Source organism: Giraffa tippelskirchi, chromosome 2 (assembly GCF_054371585.1).
Source record: "Giraffa tippelskirchi isolate mGirTip1 chromosome 2, T2T-mGirTip1v1.2.pri, whole genome shotgun sequence".
In the NCBI taxonomy this organism is placed as follows: domain Eukaryota; kingdom Metazoa; phylum Chordata; class Mammalia; order Artiodactyla; family Giraffidae; genus Giraffa; species Giraffa tippelskirchi.
This window is the reverse complement of record NC_137276.1, coordinates 123,039,055-123,063,957: the sequence shown is the minus strand read 5'-3', so window position 1 is coordinate 123,063,957 and position 24,903 is coordinate 123,039,055. Positions and strand designations below refer to the sequence as shown.

Sequence of the window (24,903 nt, the reverse complement as noted above, 5' to 3'; positions counted from 1 at the left end):
AGCAAACAGAATCCAACATCATATTAAAAAGATCATACATCATGACCAAGTGGGCTTTATCCCAGGAATGCAAGGTTTTTTTAACATCCACAAATCAATCAATGTAATACACCACATTAACAAATTGGAAGAAAAAAACCATATGGTTATCTCAATAGATGCAGAAAAAGCCTTTGACAAAATTCAGCATCCATTTATGATTAAAACCCTCCAGAAAGCAGGAATAGAAGGAACATATCTCAACATAATAAAAGCTATATATGACAAACCCACAGCAAACATTATCCTCAATGGTGAAAAATTGAAACCATTTCCCCTAAAGTCAGGAACAAGGCAAGGATGCCCACTTTCACCACTACTATTCAACATAGTTTTGGAAGTTTTGGCCACAGCAATCAGAGCTGAAAAAGAAATAAAAGGAATACAGATAGGAAAAGAAGAAGTAAAACTCTCACTGTTTGCAGATGACATGATCCTCTACATAGAAAACCCTAAAGATTCTACTAGAAAATTACTAGAGTTGATCAATGAATATAGTAAAGTTGCAGGATATAAAATTAACACACAGAAATCCCTTGCATTCCTATACTCCAATAATGAGAAAACAGAAAGAGAAATTAAGGAAACAATACCATTCACCATTGCATCAAAAAGAATAAAATACTTAGGAATATATCTACCTAAAGAAACAAAAGACTTATATATAGAAAACTATAAAACACTGATGAAAGAAATCAAAGAGGACACAAACAGATGGAGAAATATACCGTGTTCATGGATTGGAAGAATTAATATAGTGAAAATGAGTATACTACCCAAAGCAATCTATAGATTCAATGCAATCCCTATCAAGCTACCAATGGTATTTTTCACAGAACTAGAACAAATCATCTCACAATTTGTATGGAAATATAAGAAACCTCGAATAGCCAAAGCAATCTTGAGGAAGAAGAATGGAACTGGAGGAATCAACCTGCCTGACTTCAGGCTCTACTACAAAGCCACAGTCATCAAGACAGTATGGTACTGGCACAAAGATAGAAATATAGATCAATGGAACAAAATAGAAAGCCCAGAGATAAACCCACGCACATATGGACACCTTATCTTCGACAAAGGAGGCAAGAATATTCAATGGAGAAAAGACAATCTCTTTAACAAGTGGTGCTGGGAAAACTGGTCAACCACTTGTAAAAGAATGAAACTAGAACACTTCCTAACACCGTACACAAAAATAAACTCAAAATGGATTAAAGATCTAAACGTAAGACCAGAAACAATAAAACTCCTAGAGGAAAACATAGGCAAAACACTCTCCGACATAAATCACAGCAGGATCCTCCATGACCCACCTCCCAGAATATTGGAAATAAAAGCAAAAATAAACAAATGGGACCTAATTAAAATTAAAAGCTTTTGCACAACAAAGGAAACTATAAACAAGGTGAAAAGACAGCCTTCAGAATGGGAGAAAATAATAGCAAATGAAGCAACAGACAAACAATTAATATCAAAAATATACAAGCAACTTCTGCAGCTGAATTCCCGAAAAATAAACGACCCAATCAAAAAATGGGCCAAAGAACTAAACAGACATTTCTCCAAAGAAGACATACAGATGGCTAACAAACACATGAAAAGATGCTCAACATCACTCATTATTAGAGAAATGCAAATCAAAACCACAATGAGGTATCATTTCACACCAGTCAGAATGGCTGCTATCCAAAAGTCTACAAGCAATAAATGCTGGAGAGGGTGTGGAGAAAAGGGAACCCTCTTACACTGTTGGTGGGAATGCAAACTAGTACAGCCACTATGGAGAACAGTGTGGAGATTCCTTAAAAAACTGGGAATAGAACTGCCATATGACCCAGCAATCCCACTGCTGGGCATATACACCGAGGAAACCAGAATTGAAAAAGACGCGTGTACCCCAATGTTCATCGCAGCACTGTTTATAATAGCCAGGACATGGAAGCAACCTAGATGTCCATCAGCAGACGAATGGATAAGGAAGCTGTGGTACATATACACAATGGAATATTACTCAGCCATTAAAAAAAAATACATTTGAATCGGTTCTACTGAGATGGATGAAACTGGAGCCCATTATACAGAGTGAAGTAAGCCAGAAAGAAAAACAACAATACAGTATACTAATGCATATATATGGAATTTGAAAGATGGTAACGATAACCCTATATGCGAGACAGAATAAGAGACACAGATGCATGGAACAATTTTATGGACTCTGAGGGAGAAGGTGAGGGTGGGACGTTCTGGGAGAATAGCATTGAAACATGTATATTATCATATGTGAAACAGAACACCATTCCATGTTCGATGCATGTGACAAGGGCTCAGGGCCGGGGCAATGGGATGATCCAGAAGGATGGGATGGGGAGGGAGGTGGGTGGGGGGTCCAGGAAGGGGAACACATGTAAACCCATGGCTGATTCATGTCAATGTATGGCAAAAACTATTACAATATTGTAAAGTAATTAGCCCCCAACTAAAATAAATAAATTTATAAGAAAAAAAAAAAAAAAGAAGTTGTGGTACATAAACACAATGGAATATTACTCAGCCATAAAAAAGGAACACATTTGAGTCCGTTCTGATGAGGTGGATGAACTTAGAACCTATTATTCAGAGTGAAGTGAGTCAGAAAGAGAAAGATAAATATCGTATTCTAATGTACATATATGGAATCTAGAAAAATGGTACTGAAAAATTTATTTATAGAGCAGCAGTGGAGAAACAGACATAGAGAATAGACTTATGGACATGAGGGCAAGGGAGGAGAGGGTGAGATGTATGGAAAGATTAACATGGAAACTTACATTACCATATGTAAAATAGATAACCAATGGGAATTTGCTATATGACTCAGGAACCTCAAACACGGGCTCTGTGTCAACCTACAGGGGTGGGATGGGGCAGGAGATGGGAGGGAGGTTCAAAAGGGAGGGGATATATGTATACCTATGGCTGATTCATAGGTTGAGGTTTGACAGAAAACAACAAAATGCTGTAAAGCAATTATGCTTCAATTAAAAAATAAAAAAGAAACACTGGTCCTCTAAAATAATTCAAGATTTGAACTGAGAAATATTGCTGTTAAGAACTCTAATACGCTGAGACCAGAAACCATCAGCACCTTAAGGACTAAAGCAAATTGAAACATGTAGTGATGGAGAAAATACTGGGAAACAGGCTGCCTCCCATGCTACCGGTGGAAATGTATTTTCATCACTCTAAATGGCAATCAGGTAATATTCACCAAAATTCTTAACATCATGGATATCTTCACAATTCAGTATTTCTAGTTTCAGAAACTTATCCAATGGAACTTATAAGAACATGAACAAATCAATGAGGGTGCTCATAGAAACATTGTTTATGACAGTGAGAAATACACAATGCCTTAAATGTCCCATAGAAGAGTGGTTTTTTTTGCTTTTATGTTTGAGTAAATCATAGTAATCCATTAAATCCGTAGTATACTGTGCAGCCACTAAGAAGAATTTGTGCATGATTGCATCTAATAAATACAATTTTGAACAAAAGAAGCCAGACAAAAAAGAATATATACTCTATGTCATTTATATCTAGTCAAAATTAGGCAAAAAAAACTAATGAATAACTTTGGAAGTGCCTTGTGACTGGCAGTGGGCACAGGGCTTCTGCAGTTCTGTCAGTGTTCTTTTCTTGGTCTCAGACTGATACATGGGGATGTTCACTTTGTAAATGTTCATCAGACTGTACACTGTTGAGTGTTTACTTTCCTGAATGTTTGTTGTACTTCAGTTACTTCAATAACATTTACCAGATGAAAAGTCGTAAGAAGGATTCATACATAGAAAGAAGTTCAGCATATATTTTAATATAAAAACTTAATTTCCATCTTAAAAGATGGAATAGAGAGAGAAAAATCTTCTTAGAAAAATCATCTTAAATAGAAAAATCTTTCTATTTTTATGGAAAAATAAATGGATGATGTTCACAAAGTGGCACTGGTGACATCTCTGGGTAATAGGATGATAGGTAATTTTTATTGGTAATATTTTTATTTTAAATATTTTTTAAAATATTACCATAAGTATATATTACTTTTGTAAGAAGAAAAAAAGTCAAAATAGTATCATTTAAAAAATGAGAAAGATATATATGTAAGTTTGTTAAAACAGAGAAAAGAGTTAATAAGAGGGCTTCCCTGGTGGCTCAGTGGTAAAAAATCTGCCTGCCAATACAGGATACACAGATTTGATTCCTGGTCCAGGAATATCCCACATGCCATGGAGCCCTAAGTCCATGCACCACAACTACTGAGCAGCCCTGGAGCTACAACTATTCTGCGCCGCAACTTCTGAAAGCCACACTCCCTAGGGCCTGTGCTCTGCAACAAGAGAAGCCATTGCCGGGAGAAGCCTGCACATCACAATGAAGAGTAGCCCTTGCTCACTGCAACTAGAGAAAAAGCCCAGACAGCAGTGAAGACCCAGAACAGCCAAAAATAAATAATTTTTTTTTTTTTTTTTTACAAAAAGAGAGTTAATGAGACTATGCTAATAGTAAGAGAGTTGACCAAGATCAGTTAGGATTAAATAACATGGCATTTTACAAAGCCTTGATTCAAAAATAGGACACTTTTGGGATATTCCTGACCGTCCAGTGATTAAGACTCCACACTTAAAATGCAGGGACTGCAGGTTTGATCTCTGGTTGGGGATCTAAGATCCAACATGCCACATGACAAGGCCAAAAATATTAAAAATAAATAAGTAAAAAAATTAAAAGGGAGTAAGAATTAAATTTAAAATTATTTTTTAAAAAACTTAAAAAACAGAATTTTTCATTTTAATACTATATAACATGTGGCTTTAAAATGAAGTAGGATGTTAAAATGAAGTAGGATGTAGAACAGTGTATAATAACAGACTCTGCCCCACTAGTTTGCTAGGTGATGCAAGCAGTCTGGACCTCAGCTGTCCTGTCTGTAGAATGGGTTTAATGATACCTTGCTTGCATCCTCCCAGAGGTATTTTGAGAATAAGTGATATAAAGATATAGAAGCTTTGAACTTTTCAGAGATGTTGGTTCAAGGTATATTACAAGGGCAGCTTATGAAAAAATAAAAAATTGGGTGCTACTTGAAAATTCTGTGAAAATATGCTCTTAAGAAGCACATCTGTACATTTAGATTTTGGGATAACAGTTTTCAGTTTTTCAGACTTTTACACAAGAACATTTTTATAAAGATAAAATGAAGAAGATAAATTTCTATTTTCACCTTGAGAAAAACAGAACAATGGTACAGATTCAAATTATTTTTGAAAATTGGATGATAGCACTAATCTATAATTTTTGCGATTTACTGAAATTTCCCACTAAGGAGAGAGAAAGAATTGAGTCTTTCACCCCAGAAAACACGTCTGCCTCAGCTTATGTTAAAATTCTGTGTATCTCCTCACTGTCAATTGCTGAAAGACAGTCCTTGCAGTAGCATGGTCTTCTGGGATTGGTTAAATAAATACTGAAGAGTTGACAGTTAAAACAGTCTTAAAACTACAAATATTCCTCTCCATCTGCCACCTCTACCCTGTCTACATTCTGATTTTTATTTTATTACCTTAGGTACTTGGCATTAATATGCATGTAATAGTTTACAATGAATTCTGTTTAGAACTAGTACTTTTATTTTTCCAAGGAGTGTATCTGAGGATTGTTTGTCCATATCCATTTTATCTGGAGGACAAAACCATATCTACAGCATTCATTCAGTGCAGTGGCATTTTGAAATAGACCTCACTAGTTGGACATACTAACCCCAACAAATAGATCTCTGTAGCATTTCCTAGATCAGCAGTGCTCAAGTGTCCTTGGACCAGTAGCATCAGCATCATCCAAGAACTCGTTAGACTTGCAAATTACTGGGCCCTGCTCTAGATCTACTGAATCATAAAGTCTAGAGATGCTGCTCAGTGATCAGTATTTTAATAAGCCCTCTGGGTGATGCATGCAAAAGTTTGATAACTGCTGTTCTAGGGCAAGGGCCCCCAGTCTCTGGGATCTAACATCTGATGATCTGAGGAGAAGCTGATGTAATAATAATAGAAATAAAGTGCACAATACATGTAATGTGCTTGAATCATCTGGAAAGCAACCCTCACCCCTACCCCTTCTCTCTGGAAAATTTGTCTTCTGCAAAACCTGTCCCTAGTGCCAAAAAGGTTAGGGATCACTGCCCTAGAGGGACCATAGGTGAGTGTTCTAGAAGCACAATATGCTCCTTTCAGGGACCTATTAAAATAACCAGTACACATGGGTTTACTTTGAAAACAGCATTGAAATCTCAAGACAGTTGTCATCATAAAAAACACATGGTAGTCACACGGCAGCTTCACTTTGCAGTCATTTGGCCGTTTTCAGGCCAGCTCTATAGTAGATTAGAAATATTCCTAATTTACAAACAAGAAAGTAAAATCAGAGGGGAAGTGGAAAGCACTCTTAGAAATTTCTGTAGCTTTTTGCATCATCTGAAACTTCCTCTAATGTTAATTACAATAGAGATGGTTGTTACCTTGCCTTTCAAAGCCTTTCTGTATGCAAAACTGAGACTTAAAAACAGGATACCGGTCTTGTTTCCATCAGTAAATCATCCTGTTCTTGAAGTAAGACTCAAAAGCAAGAAACCCCTGAAGAACAAGAGATCTTTACTGTGGAATCATCAGCTCCCTGTTCAATTTCTCAGTCTAATCACATCTATCTGTGTAAGAGAGATTTTGTATTTATGAACATCCAAGGAGATCCGTTTCAATGGACCATTGCATTGAATGAGTACTGTGGATATTGTTTTGTCCTCTGGGCCAAGTGCATATGGACAAAGAATCCTTGGCTATACTTTTTGGAAAAATAAAAGTAGCAATTCAAAACAGAATTCATTGTAAACTACTAAGTGCATAAAAATACCAAATTCCCTAGGGTAATAAAAGGCCTTTTCTCTAAAGTAAGCTCAGTTTACCTATTACAGAACTGATCCTTACAAAGGAAGTATAAGGTAAAACCAGGAAAGGGACAACCAGAGCAACACAGGGGAGCCTGACAGCCCACAGTCCATAGGGTCACAAAGAATTGCACATGACTGAGCAACTGAGCATACACACACACACACACACACACACACACACACACACACTCCCAGAGGTAACAGCTTTATATTTTTAAGCTGAATTAATTTCAGAAAGTGACAAATATAGAAGGCTTTGGGACAGTTCATTGCTCTGAACCTCAGTTTTATTGCCTGTAAGAAGGCATAACAGGATGGTTGTGAGGATAAACGAGTTAATTCATATGAATTGCTTAGGACAGTGTCTAGTGCTTAGCAAGCACTCAAAGGAATTTTAGCTAAATTAATATTTTTCTAACTGTAAATGTTATTCTATTTTCAGGTTAAATTAACTATAGAATGCTGAAGTCAGTACAAACAGATCAACTAAGATTTGTGAGCAGGTTAGTAATAGAAAAGTTTTCATGTTAATGGATATTGCTGCCTTTTTCTTGTGTGTTCAGTCCAGTCGCTCAGTTGTATCTGACTCTTTGCGACCCCATGGACTGTAGCACGCCAGGCTTCCCTGTCCATCATCAACTCCTGGAGCATATTCAAACGCATGTCCACCGAGTAGGTGATGCCATCCAACCATCTCATCCTCTGTCATCCCCTTCTCCTGCTGCCTTCAGTCTTTCCCAGTATCAGAATCTTTTCCAAAGAGTCAGTTCTTCGCATCAGGTGGCCAAAGTATTGGAGTTTCAGCTTCAGCTGAAACATTCCTTCCAATGAATATTCAGGACTGATCTCCTTTAGGATGGACTGGTTGGATCTCCTTGCAATCCAAGGAACTCTCAAGAGTCTTCTCCAACACCACAGTTCAAAAGCATCAATTCTTTGGCACTCAGCTTTCTATATAGTCCAACTCTCACATCTGTACATGACTACCGAAAAAACCAAAGCTTTGACTAGATGGCAAAATAATGTCTCTGCTTTTTAATGTGCTATCTAGGTTGGTCATAGCTTTTCTTCCAAGGAGCAAGTGTCTTTTAATTTCATGGCTGCAGTCACCATCTGTGGTGATTTTGGAGCCCCCCAAAATAAAGTCTGTCACTGTTTCCATTGTTTCCCCATCTGTTTGCCATGAAGTGATGGGACCAGATGCCATGATTTTAGTTTTTTGAATGTTGAGTTTTAAGCTAACTTTTTCACTCTCCTCTTTCACTTTTATCAAGAAGCTCTTTAGTTCTTCTTCACTTTCTACCATAAAGGTGGTATCATCTGCATATCTGAGGTTATTGGTATTTCACCCGGCAATCTTGATTCCAGCTTGTGCTTCATCCAGCCATTTCGCATGATGTACTCTGCATAGAAGTTAAACAAGCAGGGTGACAATATACAGCATTGACGTACTCCTTTCCCAAGTTGGAACCAGTCTGTTTTTCCATGTCCAGTTCTAACTGTTTCTTCTTGACTTGCATACAGATTTCTCTGTAAAGTGGTCTGGTAGTCCCATCTCTTGAAGAATTTTCCACAGTTTGTTGTGATCCACATGTCAAAGGCTTTGGCGTAGTCAATAAAGCAGAAATAGATGTTTTTCTGGAACTCTCTTGCTTTTTCGATGATCCAGCGGATATTGGCAATTTGATCTCTGGTTCCTCTGCCTTTTCTAAATCCAGCTTGAACATCTGGAAGTTCACAGTTTGCATACTGTTAGCCTGGCTTGAAGAATTTTGAGCATTACTTTGCTAGCAGGTGAGATGAGTGCAGTTGTGTGGTAGTTTGAGCATTCTTTGGCATTGCCTTTCTTTGGGATTAGAATGAAAACTGACCTTTTCCAGTCCTGTAGCCACTGCTGAGTTTTCCAAATTTGCTGGCAGATTGAGTGCAGCACTTTCACAGAATCATCTTTTAGCATTTGAAATAGCTCAACTGGAATTCCGTCACCTCCACTAGCTTTGTTTGTAGTGATGCTTTCTAAGGCCCACTTGACTTTGTATTCCAGGATGTCTGGCTCTAGGTGAGTTATTACACCATCGTGGTTATCTGGGTCATGAAGATATTTTTTGTATAGTTCCTGTGTATTCTTGCCACCTTTTCTTGATATCTTGTGTGTGTTAGTCACCTAATTGTGTCATACTCTTTGTGACCCCATGTACTATAGCCCACCAGGCCTCTCTGTCCATAGGATTCTCCAGGCAAGGATACTGGAGTGCATTGCCATTTCCTTCTCCAAGGGATCTTCCTGACCCAGGAATTGAACCCAGGTCTGCATTGCAGGGAGATTCTTTACCATTCTGACCTATAGAGAAGTCTGCACACAGACCCTCTTCAGCAATCATGGTGAGCCACACACAAGTCCCTGCAAGTCAAGGCAAGGAGAACTGTTTTATAGAGAGGAAAAGGAAGTTGAGAGGGTTGTACTAAACAAGAATCCACCTGCAATGCAGGAGACCTGGGTTCGATCCCTTGCTTGGGAAGATCCTTTGGAGGAGGGCACGGCAACCCACTCTAGTATTCTGGCCTGGAGAATTATAATTCAGGGTATAACTACCATTTACCCAAGGATTCAGTAATAAAATATGTAGTCCCTTAATCACCATACTTTGAAAACAGCCAACCTAGCTAACTTTCTGATATGTAGTATCTTAGTGGAATTTGATTTGCCTATTATAAAAACAGAGTCTATCCTTAAGCCCTTAGAATAATAAGTTTTAATTCATTGACATAGGTCATATTTAAAACAGAAAAGCTGGAGAAGGATTGCTCCAAAAGGTATTTGGCATGCATCCAGTTGGCCCTTGACGTGGAGAACTCTTTTTGGTCTGGGAGACATCCAGCAAGAGGACAATGGTCCTGGTCAGAGCAGTGTCAAAATCTGTTTTTCCCAATTCAGTATGATTCTGTAATCAGATCCCTGTTAACGAAAACAGTGCTCAGTTATATTTCAGTTTGGGTGGTCTTAAAATAAACACATCAACAAAAAAAACAAAAGGAAGGAAGGAGCCCCCCTCCCACCTTTTTTTAATGGTTTGTCTCAGTTGATCCTGATAAAAATATTGAAATGTATTACATGTGTGTGTTTGTGTTCATGTATAGTTTTATAGCTGGGAAAACTGGAGCACAGTCATGAATCCAAGTCACGGTTTTTCTCTCTTCCTGACTGGGCACTGAATTGTTTGTACCTATCTACAAGTAGTGAGATTCAAATAATTAGGTGGGAAGGAAAACACTCTAAATTGCAAAGTACTGGATAAGTATTAGTTTTTGTTGTTATACTTTACAACCTTGAATTCTTAGTAACTAATACTAGTTAATCTCCAAAACAGAAACCTTGAAAAGGTGCTCTCATGTAGACCTTTGGCATGTCAAATGTTATAGTTTCTGTCATTTCTATTTATCAATAATATGTATTCAGCAAAAATACCACATGGTTGCTGTACATCCTTCAATGTAATTACCAAACAAATATGTATTCAGCCTGTCAGAAGCCTAATAGAGAGTCTCAGCCTTATAGACTAAAACTAATGATGGTAACTATAAACAGTGACAGACTGGATGACAGTCCCTATACAGTCTCGATTTGCAATTTTGTGTTTGGCAGAACTCATAGATTTTATTACCAACAATATATTGCAGTCCGAAGGAAAAATGGAAACATTATGAGCCGTTTTCAAGGGCTGTCTCACAAAACACACACTGTAATCACCCAGCTGCAGAGAACAATTCGTTTCTGATATGACGTGGTGGGGGCTGTTGTTTCTATTATTGACATTTATTTTAAAGACAGGGAGTATGCATAATACTATATCTTTCAAAAGGGACCAACATAAAAGCTGTGGGTTTGTAAGTAGTCAAAATGCCTAATACCATTCAGAATTAATGATGAACAACACAAGAAAGAAATTCTGTTACGGGGAGTAACTCAAGAGTCAAATGTTTAACCAAGGTGTAGTTTTGATTTGAAAACATAGTTTGAAGAAATACTGATATAAAACAACTGAAGATAAAAATATCACAGTGGACTTATTTTCAGTTTTTCAAGTTTCAATTCAGTTCACTCGCTCAGTCGTGTCCGACTTTGTGACCCCATGAACCGCAGCATGCCAGGCCTCTCTGTCCATCACCAGCTCCCGGAGTCCACCCAAACCCATGTCCGTTGAGTCGGTGATGCCATCCAACCATCTCATCCTCTGTTGTCCCCTTCTCCTCCTGCCTTCAATCTTTCCCAGCATCAGGGTCTTTTCAAATGAGTCAGTTCTTTGCATCAAGTGGCCAAAGTATTGGAGTTTCAGCTTCAACATCAGTCCTGCCAATGAACACCTAGAGCTGGTCTCCTTTAGGATGGACTGGTTGGATCACCTTGAAGTCCAAGGGACACTCAAGAGTCTTCTCCAACACGACAGTTCAAAAGCATCAATTCTTCGTCGCTCAACTTTCTTTATAGTCCAACTCTCGCAGCCATACATGACCACTGGAAAAACCATAGCCTTGACTAGACGGACCTTTGTTGGCAAAGTAATGTCTCTGCTTTTTAATATGCTATCTAGGTTGGTCATAACCTTCCTTCCAAGGAGTAAGCGTCTTTTAATTTCATGGCTACAATCACCATCTGCAGTGATTTTGGAGCCCAGAAAAATAAAGTCTGACACTGTTTCCACTGTTTCCCCATCTATTTCCCATGAAGTGATGGGACCAGATGCCATGATCTTAGTTTTCTGAATGTTGAGCTTTAAGCCAACTTTTTCACTCTCCTCTTTCACTTTCATCACTTTAGTTCTTCTTCACTTTCTGCCATAAGGGTGGTGTCATCTGCATATCTGAGGCTGTTGATATTTCTCCCAGCAATCTTGATTCCAGCTTGTGCTTCCTCCAGCCCAGCATTTCTCATGATGTACTCTGCAAGTTTAAGTTCTGTCATAAATAGTTAAAAACTTTTAACTGAACTATGGAATTGTGTAAATATACTCTTCCATGTTTTAATTCCTCAAGTTGTAAATTTCTGAGTTATTAAAATAAACCACTAGTTTCATTTTCACTTTCTGTTTTTGGTAGGATTATAGTGATATTCCAGAATTAGTTCAGACCTACTAACAAAATTAAGCAATATCTACACAAAAGTACCCATCCCTCTATTTAACTTGCAGTTAATTATTCTTAGTCTTCAATTAAATTGATAAGGTAGGGAATACCACTATTCAGAAACACTTCCATGAAAAAAATCACAAATTGTTAGAAAACATCACAGAGAGAAAATTTCCCCAAATTTTATGTCTGACATCATTTGGAGGGCAAAGATAAAACTGACTGACATTTTTATATTGCAAGTACAGAATAGGAAAAAGAAAAAGAGAATTTTAAAGTTTGATAAAAAGTTAGTTTCAGGTAAAACATAAAGACAACTCAGAGGGTGAGATAGGCTGGCTTTTGTAACCAAAACCCCTTAACTAATGTCAGCTGTAAATGATTAATTTTACATCCTACATTTTATGAAATAAAATGAAAATAACCCTGTGATCTAGTCTCCCTGTACTAAAACATCCTGTTTTATTTTTTTTCATAGCACTTATTACTATCTGAAATTATCTCTGTGATATCTTTACCTATTAATTAGCAACTGACCTGCTCAGCTATGTTCAGAGATTACCAGCACCTAACACATTAACTGAAAATAGGTTCTCAAAAATATTATAACATTAAAATTGTAATTTAAAAAATTAGGGGGAGCCTTCTGTTAGATCTCTGTTCTCTAGATCTCTATAAATCTCTGTTTTATAGATTCCATTCTTATTTTGTTTTTAAACTTCTCTTATATTCTTGCTGTCTATTTGGGAAGAAAGAGAAGCATTTTGTTCTGAATGACACATAAAAAGTGTTCCCTGACCTAAAAACTTAAGGCCATAGAAACATGGGCTTTTATTATAGATTTTAGAGCCTATGAAAAGATGCATATTGATAAATTCTCTCTAGAAAAAACAACAAACATTATCCAACCCTCTCTAGGACAGAGGAGAACAGTTTAGTTTGTTCTTTAAAAATTTAAAATCCAATACAGGTATGGATTCTGATTAAATATACATTTCATAAAATAAACAGTGTTGTGCCTTGATGCTGTCTTTTGAATGGCAGTGGAATGGCTAAAAACATAGTCTCTGGAGCCAGGATACCAGAATTTGACTTCTGACTCTTCTATTTAATAGCTATATAATTTTAGGGAAGTTAAACAACCTCTTTATGCTTAAATTTCCTCATCTGTAAAGTGTAAAAGAACTATGGACAGAGGTTCGTGACATTGTACAGGAGACAGGGATCAAGAAAATCCCCATGGAAAAGAAATGCAAAAAAGCAAAATGGCTGTCTGAGGAGGCCTTACAGATAGCTGGGAAGAGAAGAGAAGCGAAAAGCAAAGGAGAAAAGGAAAGATATTCCCATCTCAATGCAGAGTTCCAAAGAATAGCAAGGAGAGATAAGAAAGCCTTCCTCAGCGATCAGTGCAAAGAAATAGAAGAAAACAACAGATTGGGAAAGACTAGAGATCTCTTCAAGAAAATTAGAGATACCAAAGGAACATTTCATGCAAAGATAGGCTCAATAAAGGAAAGAAATGGTAGGGACCTAACAAAAGCAGAAGATATTAAGAAGAGGTGGCAAGAATACACAGAACTGTACAAAAAAGATCTTCATGACCCAGATAATCACGATGATGTGATCACTCACCTACAGCCAGACATCCTGGAATGCGAAGTCAAGTGGGCCTTAGAAAGCATCACTATGAACAAAGCTAGTGGAGGTGATGGAATTCCAGTTGAGCTATTTCAAATCCTCAAAGGTGATGCTGTGAAAGTGCTGCACTCAATATGCCAGCAAATTTGGAAAACTCAGCAGTGGCCACAGGACTGGAAAAGGTCAGTTTTCGTTCCAATCCCAAAGAAAGGCAATGCCAAAGAATGCTCAAACTACTGCACAATTGCACTCATCTCACAACACTAGTAAAGTAATGCTCAAAATTCTCCAAGCCAGGCTTCAGCAATACGTCAACCGTGAACTTCCAGATGTTCAAGCTGGTTTTAGAAAAGGCAGAGGAACAAGAGATCAAATTGCCAACATCTGCTGGATCATCGAAAAAGCAAGAGAGTTCCAGAAAAACATCTATTTCTGCTTTATTGACTATGCCAAAGCCTTTGACTGTGTGGATCACAATAAACTGTGGAAAATTCTGAAAGAGATGGGAATACCAGACCATCTGTCCTATGCAGGTCAGGAAGCAACAGTTAGAACTGGACATGGAACAACAGACTGGTTCCAAATAGGAAAAGGAGTACGTCAAGGCTGTATATTGTCACCCTGCTTATTTAACTTCTATGCAGAGTACATCATGAGAAACGCTGGGCTGCAAGAAACACAAGCTGGAATCAAGATTGCTGGGAGAAATATCAATAACCTCAGATATGCAGATGACACCACCCTTATGGCAGAGAGGGAAGAAGAACTAAAGAGCCTCTTGATGAAGGTGAAGGAGGAGAGTGAAAAAATTGGCTTAAAGCTCAACGTTCAGAAAACTAAGATCATGGCATCTGGTCCCATCACTCCATGGGAAATAGATGGGGAAACAGTGGAAACAGTGTCAGTCTTTATTTTTCTGGGCTCCAGAATCACTGCTGATGGTGACTGCAGCCATGAAATTAAAAGACGCTTACTCCTTGGAAGGAAGGTTATGGCCAACCTAGATAGCATATTTAAAAGCAGAGGCATTACTTTGCCAACAAAAGTCCGTCTAGTCAAGGCTATGGTTTTTCCAGTGGTCATGTATGGATGTGAGAGTTGGACGGTGAAGAAAGCTGAACACCACAGAATTGATGCTTTTGAACTGTGGTGTTGGAGAAGACTCTTGAGAGTCCCTTGGACTGCAAGGAGATCCAATCAATCCATCCTAAAAGAGATCAATCCTGGGAGTTCATTGGAATGTCTGATGTTGAAGCTGAAACTCCAATACTTTGGCCACCTCGTGCGAAGAGCTGACTCATTGGAAAAGACCCTAATGCTGGGTAGGATTGGGGGCAGGAGGAGAAGGGGATGACAGAAGATGAGATGGTTGGATGGCATCACCGACTCGATGAACATGGGTTTGTGTAGACTCCGGGAGCTGGTGATGGACAGTAAGGCCTGGTGTGCTGCAATTCATGGGGTCGCAAAGAGTCGGACACGACTGAGCGAGTGAACTGAACTGTAAAGTGGGGATTATAATGGAAGCTTCTTTTAGGTTGTAAAGAATTAATGATTGTATAGCAAAGGGAATTTTACCCAATATCTTATATTAACCTATAATGGGATATAACCTGAAAAAAAAAAAGAACCACTGCTATATACGTGTAACTAACACAGTTTTGTAAATCAACTATACTTCATTAAAATAAAAAGAACAATCAGTCAATATATCTGAAGTCCTTGGAAAAATATGTGACTTATAGAGGGTACTCAAAAACGTTCTCTGTTATTATCTATTCTAAGAAAAATGTCCAAAGTGATATTGTTAGTACAAAATTACTTACCATAATAAATATCAAGTTATCTCCATGCAGAAACTTCAGACCAGGTGTACTTTGGAGATATGCTTTTAACACACATTGCAGGTTCATAAGCTATAGCCCCATAGAACCAAGTTTCACAGACTGAAACCTGTTCACTCTTTCAGTCATTTAAATAATATTTGTTGGATGATAAACTACAGTATTTCCAGCTACCTTTAGATGCCAGGAAGAAGACTTAGAAAGATAATTTTAAAAGATGAAGAGCTTGAATACCAAATTGAGATTTGTTTAATCACCCTTTCTGGCTACTATCTTGTAAGAGAGATCTGAGCAAACAGACAAGTTCTCGTACACAGCATCAAGGTTCCCTGTTGAGGTATCATACACCCTTCCAAGAGTAGAACCAGTAAACTTGGGTGTAATCTGCATATAATAATATGCAGATCCTGAATTTTTTCTTATTCATCAAATACTTACAAGTGGCTGCTTAATGTGTTAGATTTAGTACTAGGCTCTAGTTCTAGAATTGGAAAAGAATAAAACAAACCCCAAACACCAAACTTGCAAACTGCTTACAGTGTAATTTGAGATGAGCCGTGGAGGGCTCCAGCTTTGGGAATTTTGATTTCAGAAATAAGGAAGGGTAGGGTTAGCTTAGTAAAGAAACAGAAGGAGAAAACTGTGGTAAGCAGAAGGAAGAACATGTAGAAGACCTAGAGGGTGGGTCCTAGACTGGGGTCAGTTCAGCCCTGACTCACCTATACAACCAAATCTCCTTAGGAGGTGTTTTCCTCCTCTCCCTCTCCCTTCTCGTTTTTAATGCTAGACTCTGCCCCTTCCTATAAGTCACTCCTTTTTGCCCTCAAGAGATTTTAAGGTAATTGGTCAAGGGTGGTATCCATGTATTGGCATTTTAAAAAGCATCTAGTGATGCTGAAAGTTAAAGCCACTCAGTCATGTCTGACTCTTTGTGGCCCTCTCCAGGCCAGAATCCTGGAATGGGTAGCCTTTCCTTTCTCCAGGGGATCTTCCCAACCCAGGGATCAAACTAAGGTCTCCAGCATTGCAGGTGGATTCTTTATCAACTGAGCTATCAGGGAAGCCCTAGTGATGCTGAGGGCAAGGCAATGAAAACAGCTGAAGGTGGTACTTCATCCTTCACTAACAACAGCCTGTAACCTAGGTGGCTACAAGGTTTAGTCGCTAAGTCGTGTCCCACCCTTGAGACCCCATGGACTGTAGCCCGCCAGGCTCCTCTGTCCATGGGATTCTCCAGGCAAGAATACTGGAGTGGGTTGCCATTTCCTTCTCCAGGTGATCTTCCCGACCCAGGAATCGAACCTGGTCTCCTGCCTTTGAGGCAGATACTTTACCCACTGAGCTATGAGGGAAGATAACCTAGCCCTAGGGCAAAATGATAATCTTGAAGTATTTTATGCACGAGCAGGTTATAGTCAGACTCACTTTGTAATTATTCCTCTGGCTGACTAATGGAGAATGGATTGAAGGGAGAAGACTGGAGGCAGAGGGACCATGGAAGAGGTTCTTGTAGAATCTGCATTATTGCCTCTGGCTTTCCTGTTTCTTAAACCTGGTCTCGTAAATGTAGCAACTTTCAAGTTTCAGGCTATCTTCAAGTGCTAAAACTTGAGGGGGCCTTACTGAACTATTAACACTCACAAACCATAAGGGCACGCATTCAAACAGACTTCTCCCCAGATGGATGAAGATGGATTTCAGCAATCTATAGACACCCTAAAATTGTGTGTGAATTTTTTAACTTTCTAGAGACATGTATTTTTCTAGGGTAGGGATCCGCATTTTTCATCAGCTCAACAAAATGCTATATGACCTCTAAAGGTCACTGGCCTGTAAGGCCTTGCAATGAATGAACTTTAGTGGCATATTTGGAAATTAAGTCATTTTTAATGCAGCTCTAAAAAATACAACGATATTTTTAAAAACTGTCCCATAACTCAAATTCTCCGGTGGCTTCTAAGCCTGACAAAGCATCAGAATGATGTAGGGAGACTGTGAGTAGTAGAGTTCCAGATCTCAAGCTAAAACTGTTAAATCAGAATGTATAGGGGAGGATCAAACTGATTGTAGTTGTCAGTAGGGCTTGGGGACCACTGAGAAACTTCCTTACTTTCAGTAAAAACATTTACTTCTACTTTCCATCATCTTGCTTTTATGTGATCCCTGGATCAGGAAGATCCACTGGAGAAGGAAATGACCACCCACTCCAGTATTCTTGCTTGGAGAAGCCCTAGGACAGAGGAGCCTGGTGGGCTACAGTCCATAGAGTCACTAAGAGTCGGACACAACTGAAGTTGCTTAGTGCACTCATGTCTATTACTTGTGCAGAAAAACTGAGCCAGGAGCTTTCTCTTAAAATAACATGACATCACTAATGCTGTATCTCCCCAGTGTATGTGGGAGCATATTCATAACTCGATTTATAATTCTGGAGAATTTTTTGAGTTAGAAGGGTTTTCTTTTTTCTGTCAGTACCTCTTTTTCTCTCTCTCCTTACCAAGAATTGCCATTCAGTCCTCTCCTAAGAGTGCTGTTTCTACTGAAGATTTTTGTGCCAAGGTGAAAATCATTCTGAATTGTCTTATCTTAGCATTTGAAACGAATGTATACACTGCCCCCCCCCCCCCTTTTTTGAAGAGGCTTGCAGGTTTGAGGAAATTATTTTTCTTCTCAGATGAATCTGGCCTCCTTCTTCCTTTCCCCTCCCTGTGCTATCTGCTCCACATCTGGTATCTAGTACAAGGCAGAAACAGCATGTTATCAACCACGAGAAGAAAGAAACATAAGGCTCTTAGAAGTCTCGGGTCTCTTTTATTGTCCTATTGAAAGCACACTCTGGTATATCTGAAAAGGTTTAGATGATTAAAAATGAAATGTAAGAATGTGTTGTCCTAGGCAGTTGTGAAGGCCGAAGGGAAGCCTTTTGTATTGCTAGGCTGCGGCTATCTCCAAGGACAGCTTGGAATAGCAGCAGAACATAATATTCAGAAGGACTGATTATGCAGGATTGATACAGTATTTTGTATTATTTCTTGTTCTATCAGGTTTAATAATGTGAATTTGATCGAGTTAAGTATTCTAAATGACAGCAACACAATTGCTGTTTTGATGCAAGACTTTCTGAATGAGAAATATTTCACATTAGTTCCCCCAAAAAGAATCCATGCTGAGAAAATCTAATTAAAAAAAAATGTTTTCTTTAAGGCTGGGGCTAGAATTCACTGGCAAGTTTTATTTTATACCTACTCCCTTTTCATTCTTACTTTTTTCTCCTGCTTCCTCTCCTGTTTCTTTTTTTCCGTATTTCTACATCTCATTGTTATCCTTCTTCTCTTCTGTTGTCTAGGCCAGCTTCTGCCTCAGGGTTCCACATCTATGGCCCTGAGGAGCTTGGCAGAGATTCTTAGGAGTGACAGCGCTGTGTGCTCCTTCCGCAAAGACATCCAGGAAACAGGAAGGCCTGGGAATTTGATGGGAGTATGCGTGAGTATTCAACCCCTTATTTTCCAAAGACTCTGTATAGTCATCCCCTTGCATTATAGAAGTTATCATCCCATTTATTAATTTTTCTTATTTAATGTATAATTTCTTATTGTTGTTATAGTAATAAGATATCAGACCCTTTTAGATTTGGTCTTCGCTCTCCACCTAGAATACCCATCAGGTAAAGAAATAGAGTCTGTTCTGTAGAAGTCTGACAGTTTTTTAACTTGCCTGAAAAGAAATACTCCACATCCCAAGTGCACATCACATCTTATGTCCAGTCTTTGCCTTCCCTGCATGGAGGACTGCGCTTGCGAGAGAAAATGGTTTCAGGACCACCCAGTGCACAAAGGCCCCTGTCTGCAGCAGTGGCTCTCAGTGCATTGATTTTGCGCCCCTTTCCCAGGACACCTGGCAGTATCTGGAGACATTTTTAGCCTTTGAAACTGAAGGGGTGCTACTGGCATCTAGCGGATAGAGGGATCATGCTAAACAAACTGCAGTGCACCCCTGATTCCCCCCGTTTTGCCCTCTGCCACTAAACAAAGGATTATTCAGCCAAAATTGAGTGGTATAGAGGTTGTGAAACCAGCCCTGTCCAAGACATCAGACGTACCCTGTTATGTGAGTTGCTCGGTGTATGCACAACAGCAGGGAAATGTATCCGTGAGACTCAGTGCTGACTCACAGATGACAATTGTGCCACCTTTGTGAAAACTAGCTATGCTTGTTAGACCTGATGGGTATTTATGTGTCTGCCAGACACTTGGTTTGTAAGAGAAAGTGAAGTCTGCTAGGCAGGGGCCAGGGTGGAGCACAGTCTATTTAAAGAGGACTACCTGGGCGTTGGCAACCCGGACTCTGCCCCCAGCTGATTGTGGGGCTTGGGCAAGTCCCCTCACCACTCTGGGCCTCCTTCTCTCCTCTGTCAAATAAGAATTTGAATGAACTCATCCCTTCCTGTTCTAGAGTTGTGTAATGAATGAAAATATTACCTCACAGTTAAGTGTAACTCTTTGACATAGGTTAAACTGGGCATCTTTTTCATCGGTAGGTCCCTAAGATTTTTCTCATCAAAAGCAAGAGCCATCTTTAAATGTCTATATTTGAAGTGTCTTGTCTTGAGTAAGCTTGAGATCCCAGGAAAACAGAGTATCCATTGGTGTTAAATGTTGCCCCTCCAGGATGTTCTTAGAAAATTCCAGTTTGTCTCACTACTTGTCTTACCACTTACCTTGAGGAGCTGTCAGTGTTTTTCTACCAGACATACATCAACCTGGCTGACCACTAATGCTCCCTGGGAAAGGCACTAGAGTAGGATCAGGTCTAAGGAGAAATACCAACGGAATTTTGTGACCTTGGTAATGACTTCACTCCTTATCCTACACCATTCCTTTTCTGAAAACATCCTGGATCAATGGAGCGTTCATCGGTCTGATACATCAGTATCCAGAAGTCTGTGAGAAGAAAAGGAAACAGAATTAAATAGTTAAATTAATAATTCAAGAGCTATGTAATGCTGATACTCAGCACATAACACATGCTTTACAGATATTATCTGATTTAACCATCACAAATACCTGATGAGATGGGTAATACTAACATTGCTTTACTGATTAAAAAAACAAACAAACTGAGGCTCAGAAAAGTTATCTCCATTTCTATTATCTATGGAAAATGTGATGAAAAGAGATTTAAATAATAAACTAAATTTAATGGGTCACACAACTGAGAAGTCTGGAGATAGATGTAGAAGTCAAGCTTGGTCCAAAACCTTAACACATATCAACATCTTCCCAATTTCTATTTCTCTTTTCTGTTTTCTGCAGTGTTGGTTTTGGCTTTAGGCCACACTGCGCCTCCCAGAAACTCTTGGCTTTTCCTTAGGACTTCATCTTTCTTTGCTTTAGAGTAGTCTGTGTTCCCCACCCAAGCCATGGGATTCATTCTCTCATCAGCTCTTGCTGAGTCACATATTTTTCCCTGAACTATCCATGTGTGATGATGGGGGTAAGTTGGTGCTGGGAAGTGTTGATCAGTTGTCCCATTCCTGGTGCTGCTGGGTCAAAGGTATAAGTCAGAAACTGGCTGAATTCCTGAAAGGAATATTTGAGTACTGTTGGTGAGAAAATCTGAAGGACTAGATATTGAGGTGGTAACTCAAAATTCACCAGTAGTTTAGGAAATGATCAAAATGCCTGGAATTTCTACTACAAAAGTAATTTTTAAATAAATCTAAAACAAACTTTAAATTTAAATGGCAAAGAAACAAAAAGATTAATGTCAGAGTCTGGGCTACTGATTCTTAATTCCCAAGCAAGTTCTAGAAATTGTGGAGATTTTATATGAGTAATTTAGAATTTATTATACAATGATATTTTGAAGTGGTCAATATAAGTCATGGAGATTAAACAGTCCCACTAACTATGCTGGTTTTCAATGCTCATATTACTGGACACATTATTCTCACTAATCAGTGGGAATTCTCATGAAAAAGTAACCAGAACAGATTGGTTCTCTGCATCCAACCCTTCTGATCATTTTGGAATAGGACAATCAGAAAGATCTCTGGATCCATACAAGTGTCTTTTTTTTTCTTCAAACACCTCACCAATTTCCAAAGAAAGACAGCATTTGTTTTCAGTTATGAAGTATTTCTTCACCATTAATAATATGATAATTTCTAGAGACTTGAGCCAACTTCATATGATTTAAAAATAATGAAACTAAAACTTTAAGAAGGAAGACTACATTATTATACCTATTAATGAGGTTTTTCTTTCCATGGAATTCTCCAGGCCAGAATACTGGAGTGGGTTGCTGTGCCCTCTTCCAGGGGATCTTCCTGACCCAGGGATTGAACCCTCATCTCTTACTTCTACTTGCATTGGCAGGCGGGTTCTTTACCACTAGCGCCACCTAGGAAGCCCAATCTAAAACACAAGCATCTTTAATGAAGTACATTTGCACAGGTTGAGGGAAACTGGGCAGCAACCGCTTATCCCATAGAAACAAAGATCATGAAATGTGGACATTAAACTTATTTGTCCTCAAGAAATAAAGGGAGCTTAATAAAATTTAACCTGAAATACTAATATTCATATTTGGATATTGTATCATTTCTCTGTACAGGTGGATATCAGGTAAGATTGCAAACAGGTTTCTGATCCATCACCTAGTTACCAATATACCAAAGTAGCCTTTGATTAACAACATTCCATCTGGATGGAAAATGTATCCCCTCTTTAAAAAAAATTACACATTTTTCTAGTTTAGAAACCTAGATTTGAACAAAATATTGCTTGTGAAGAAATTAGCACAAAAATTTCAAATATTAATTTTGTTTCATCTACCTCGGGCTACAATGAAAGGGGCTTCCCTGATAGCTCAGTCGGTAAAAAATTCACCTGCAATGCAGGAGACCCTGGTTCAATTCCAGGGTTGGGATGATCCACTGGAAAAGGGATAGGCTACCCACTCCAGTATTCTTGGGCTTCCTTTGTGGCTCAGCTGGTAACGAATCCTCCTGCAATGCGGGAGACATGGGTTCGATCCCTGGGTTGGGAAGATCCCCTGGAGAAGGGAAAGGAAAGGCTACCCACTCCAGTATTCTGGCCTGGAGAATTCCATGGACTGTATGGTCCATGGGGTCGCAGAGAGTCAGACACGACAGAGCAACTTTCACACTTCACAGGCTACCATGAAACCATAAAGGTAGAAATAATTGAAAAACAAACCAAAACAAAGCCTCCTCTATAATGGTACCTGTTGTTTTTTTTTTTTAATTTTTTAAAGATTTATCCTTTTTTTTGGACTGTGCTGGGTTGTTGCTGCACAGGCTTTTCTCTAATTGCCCCGAGCAGGGGCTCCTCTCTAGTTGCGGCTTCTCGTTGCTGTGGCTTCTCCTTGATGTGGCTTCTCTTGTTGTAGAGCACAGGCCCTAGGGTGTGTGGGCTTCAGTAGCTGTGGCACGTGGGCTCAGTAGGTGCAGCTCCCGGACTCTAGAGTACAGGCTCGGTAGTTGTGGTACACGGGCTTAGCTCCTCCGCAGCATGTGGAATCTTCCAAACCAGGATCGAACCAGTGTTCCTTGCATTGCAAGGTGGATTCCTAACCCCTGGACCACCAGGGAAGTCCCTATAATGTTAGCTCTTAAAACAGAAAACAGACTACAACACTAAAATGACAGTCATCCGTGTGGACCTATTTAGAAGCTCTTATTACCTGTGGGTGGAAGTCAAAGTAGGCCTCCTACTGTAGTATGTCTTCTCTCTCTCTCTCTTTGTCTCTGTCTCTGTCTTTCTGTTTGTCTGTCTGTCTCTCTCTAACACAGTTCAGCACATCACACTTCGAGTAACCAAGATGTCAATGGTGTATTCAGAGAAGAGTGACTTTGTTGCTGAAAGGCCTCAAGATGAGATCATGTCCACTGTCTGAGGTCATGTCCACTGTCTGGGTTTGTTGAAGGAATTTGGATGTTTAACCTAGGAAATAGCAAATTTCATTTCTTTTTCTAAATAACTCAAAAGTTAACTTGACCTAGAAAACTAAGTGTTTGATTCATTAGCGTCTTAAGGAAAACCAGAAGCAGTGAACAGAAGCTCAAGAAAGTAGTTAAGCACACAAATGATGCAGTTGGAAAGTCAGGGGTTCAAATACCTGTTCCAGCACATACTAATTGTAAAAGTTTGGCAATGTATTTAACCACTCTGAGCCTGAATTTCCTTGTCTGATAAATAGGGGAGAATAACAACTAACTTGCAGAGTTATCATAATGATCAAATGAGTCAACAGTGTATTCAAAGTGGTACAGGTAGCCACTGGCATTAGTAAGGATTCAACAAATGGTCTTTCAACAGTTGCTTTATAAATCGTCATCACACTTTACTATTATTTGTCAGATGTATGCAGTCATAAAAATTCTTGCCTTTGTAAGTAGTCATTCCAGCCATTAGTTGAGGTGTTCAAGCAGCTTCTTAAGGTGTAAGGAATATGAGCTTGAAGTCATCAGGTCTGGATTTGAATTTCGGTTCTAACACTAATCAGCTCTGTTCAACTTGGATATGATATTTAATTTGTATGAGCCTCAGTTTTCTTTTCTTAAATTAGGTTAATAATATATCTCATGAGTTTGTTTTTTGCTGAATAATAAATAACATAATGAGAACAAGGATATCATTTTTTTTTGAGCATTTACAGATGTTCCTGGACTTATGATGTGGTTATGTGACCCAAGAAATCCACCATAAATTGAAAATACCATTAACTCAAAAATACATTTAATACATCCAACCTACCAAACAGTCTAGCAGTCTAGACTGTTTAATACAGTCTAGCCTACCCTAAGTGTGCTCAGAATACTTATATAAGTACAAAGTTGAGCAATATCATCTAACCCAAAATCTATACTATAATAAAGTGTTGAATGCCTTATGTAATGTATTGAATACTATACTGAAAGTGAAAAACAAAATGGCTGTGTAAATGCAGAATGGTTGTAAGCGTATCAATTATTTACCCTCCTGATTGTGTGGCTCACTGGGAGCTACAGCTCACTGCCACTGCCCAACAGCATGAGTATCTTACTGCATTATCACTAGCCTGGGAAAAGACCAAAATTCAAAGAGCAGTTTCTACTGAATGCATATCACTCTCACACCATCTAAGTCAAAAAATTGCAAGCTGAACTGTCCTTCAGTCAGGAACGGTCTGTACCCAGGGCCAGGTACTATTCTAAATGCTTTCCATACATTGACTTATTCAGTCCTTACAACAAAACTAGGAGGAGGTTATTACTATTAT

At 38.8% G+C, this 24,903-nt stretch overlaps 1 long non-coding RNA gene across 3 annotated transcripts in view; it reads left to right on the top strand.

Annotated features, from left to right (window-relative positions):
• LOC145522842 (uncharacterized) overlaps positions 1–24,903 on the top strand; it is a 90,707-nt gene that overhangs the window by 8,814 nt on the left and 56,990 nt on the right. The window contains exons 1-2 of one of the 3 annotated variants that reach the window (XR_014066190.1): positions 18,605–18,842; positions 18,965–19,101. This is a non-coding gene — a long non-coding RNA (uncharacterized LOC145522842). Of the gene's footprint in view, positions 1–18,604; positions 18,847–18,964; positions 19,102–24,903 lie in introns of those variants that run through there. The other 2 variants (XR_014066193.1, XR_014066188.1) reach the window with 2 other exon arrangements.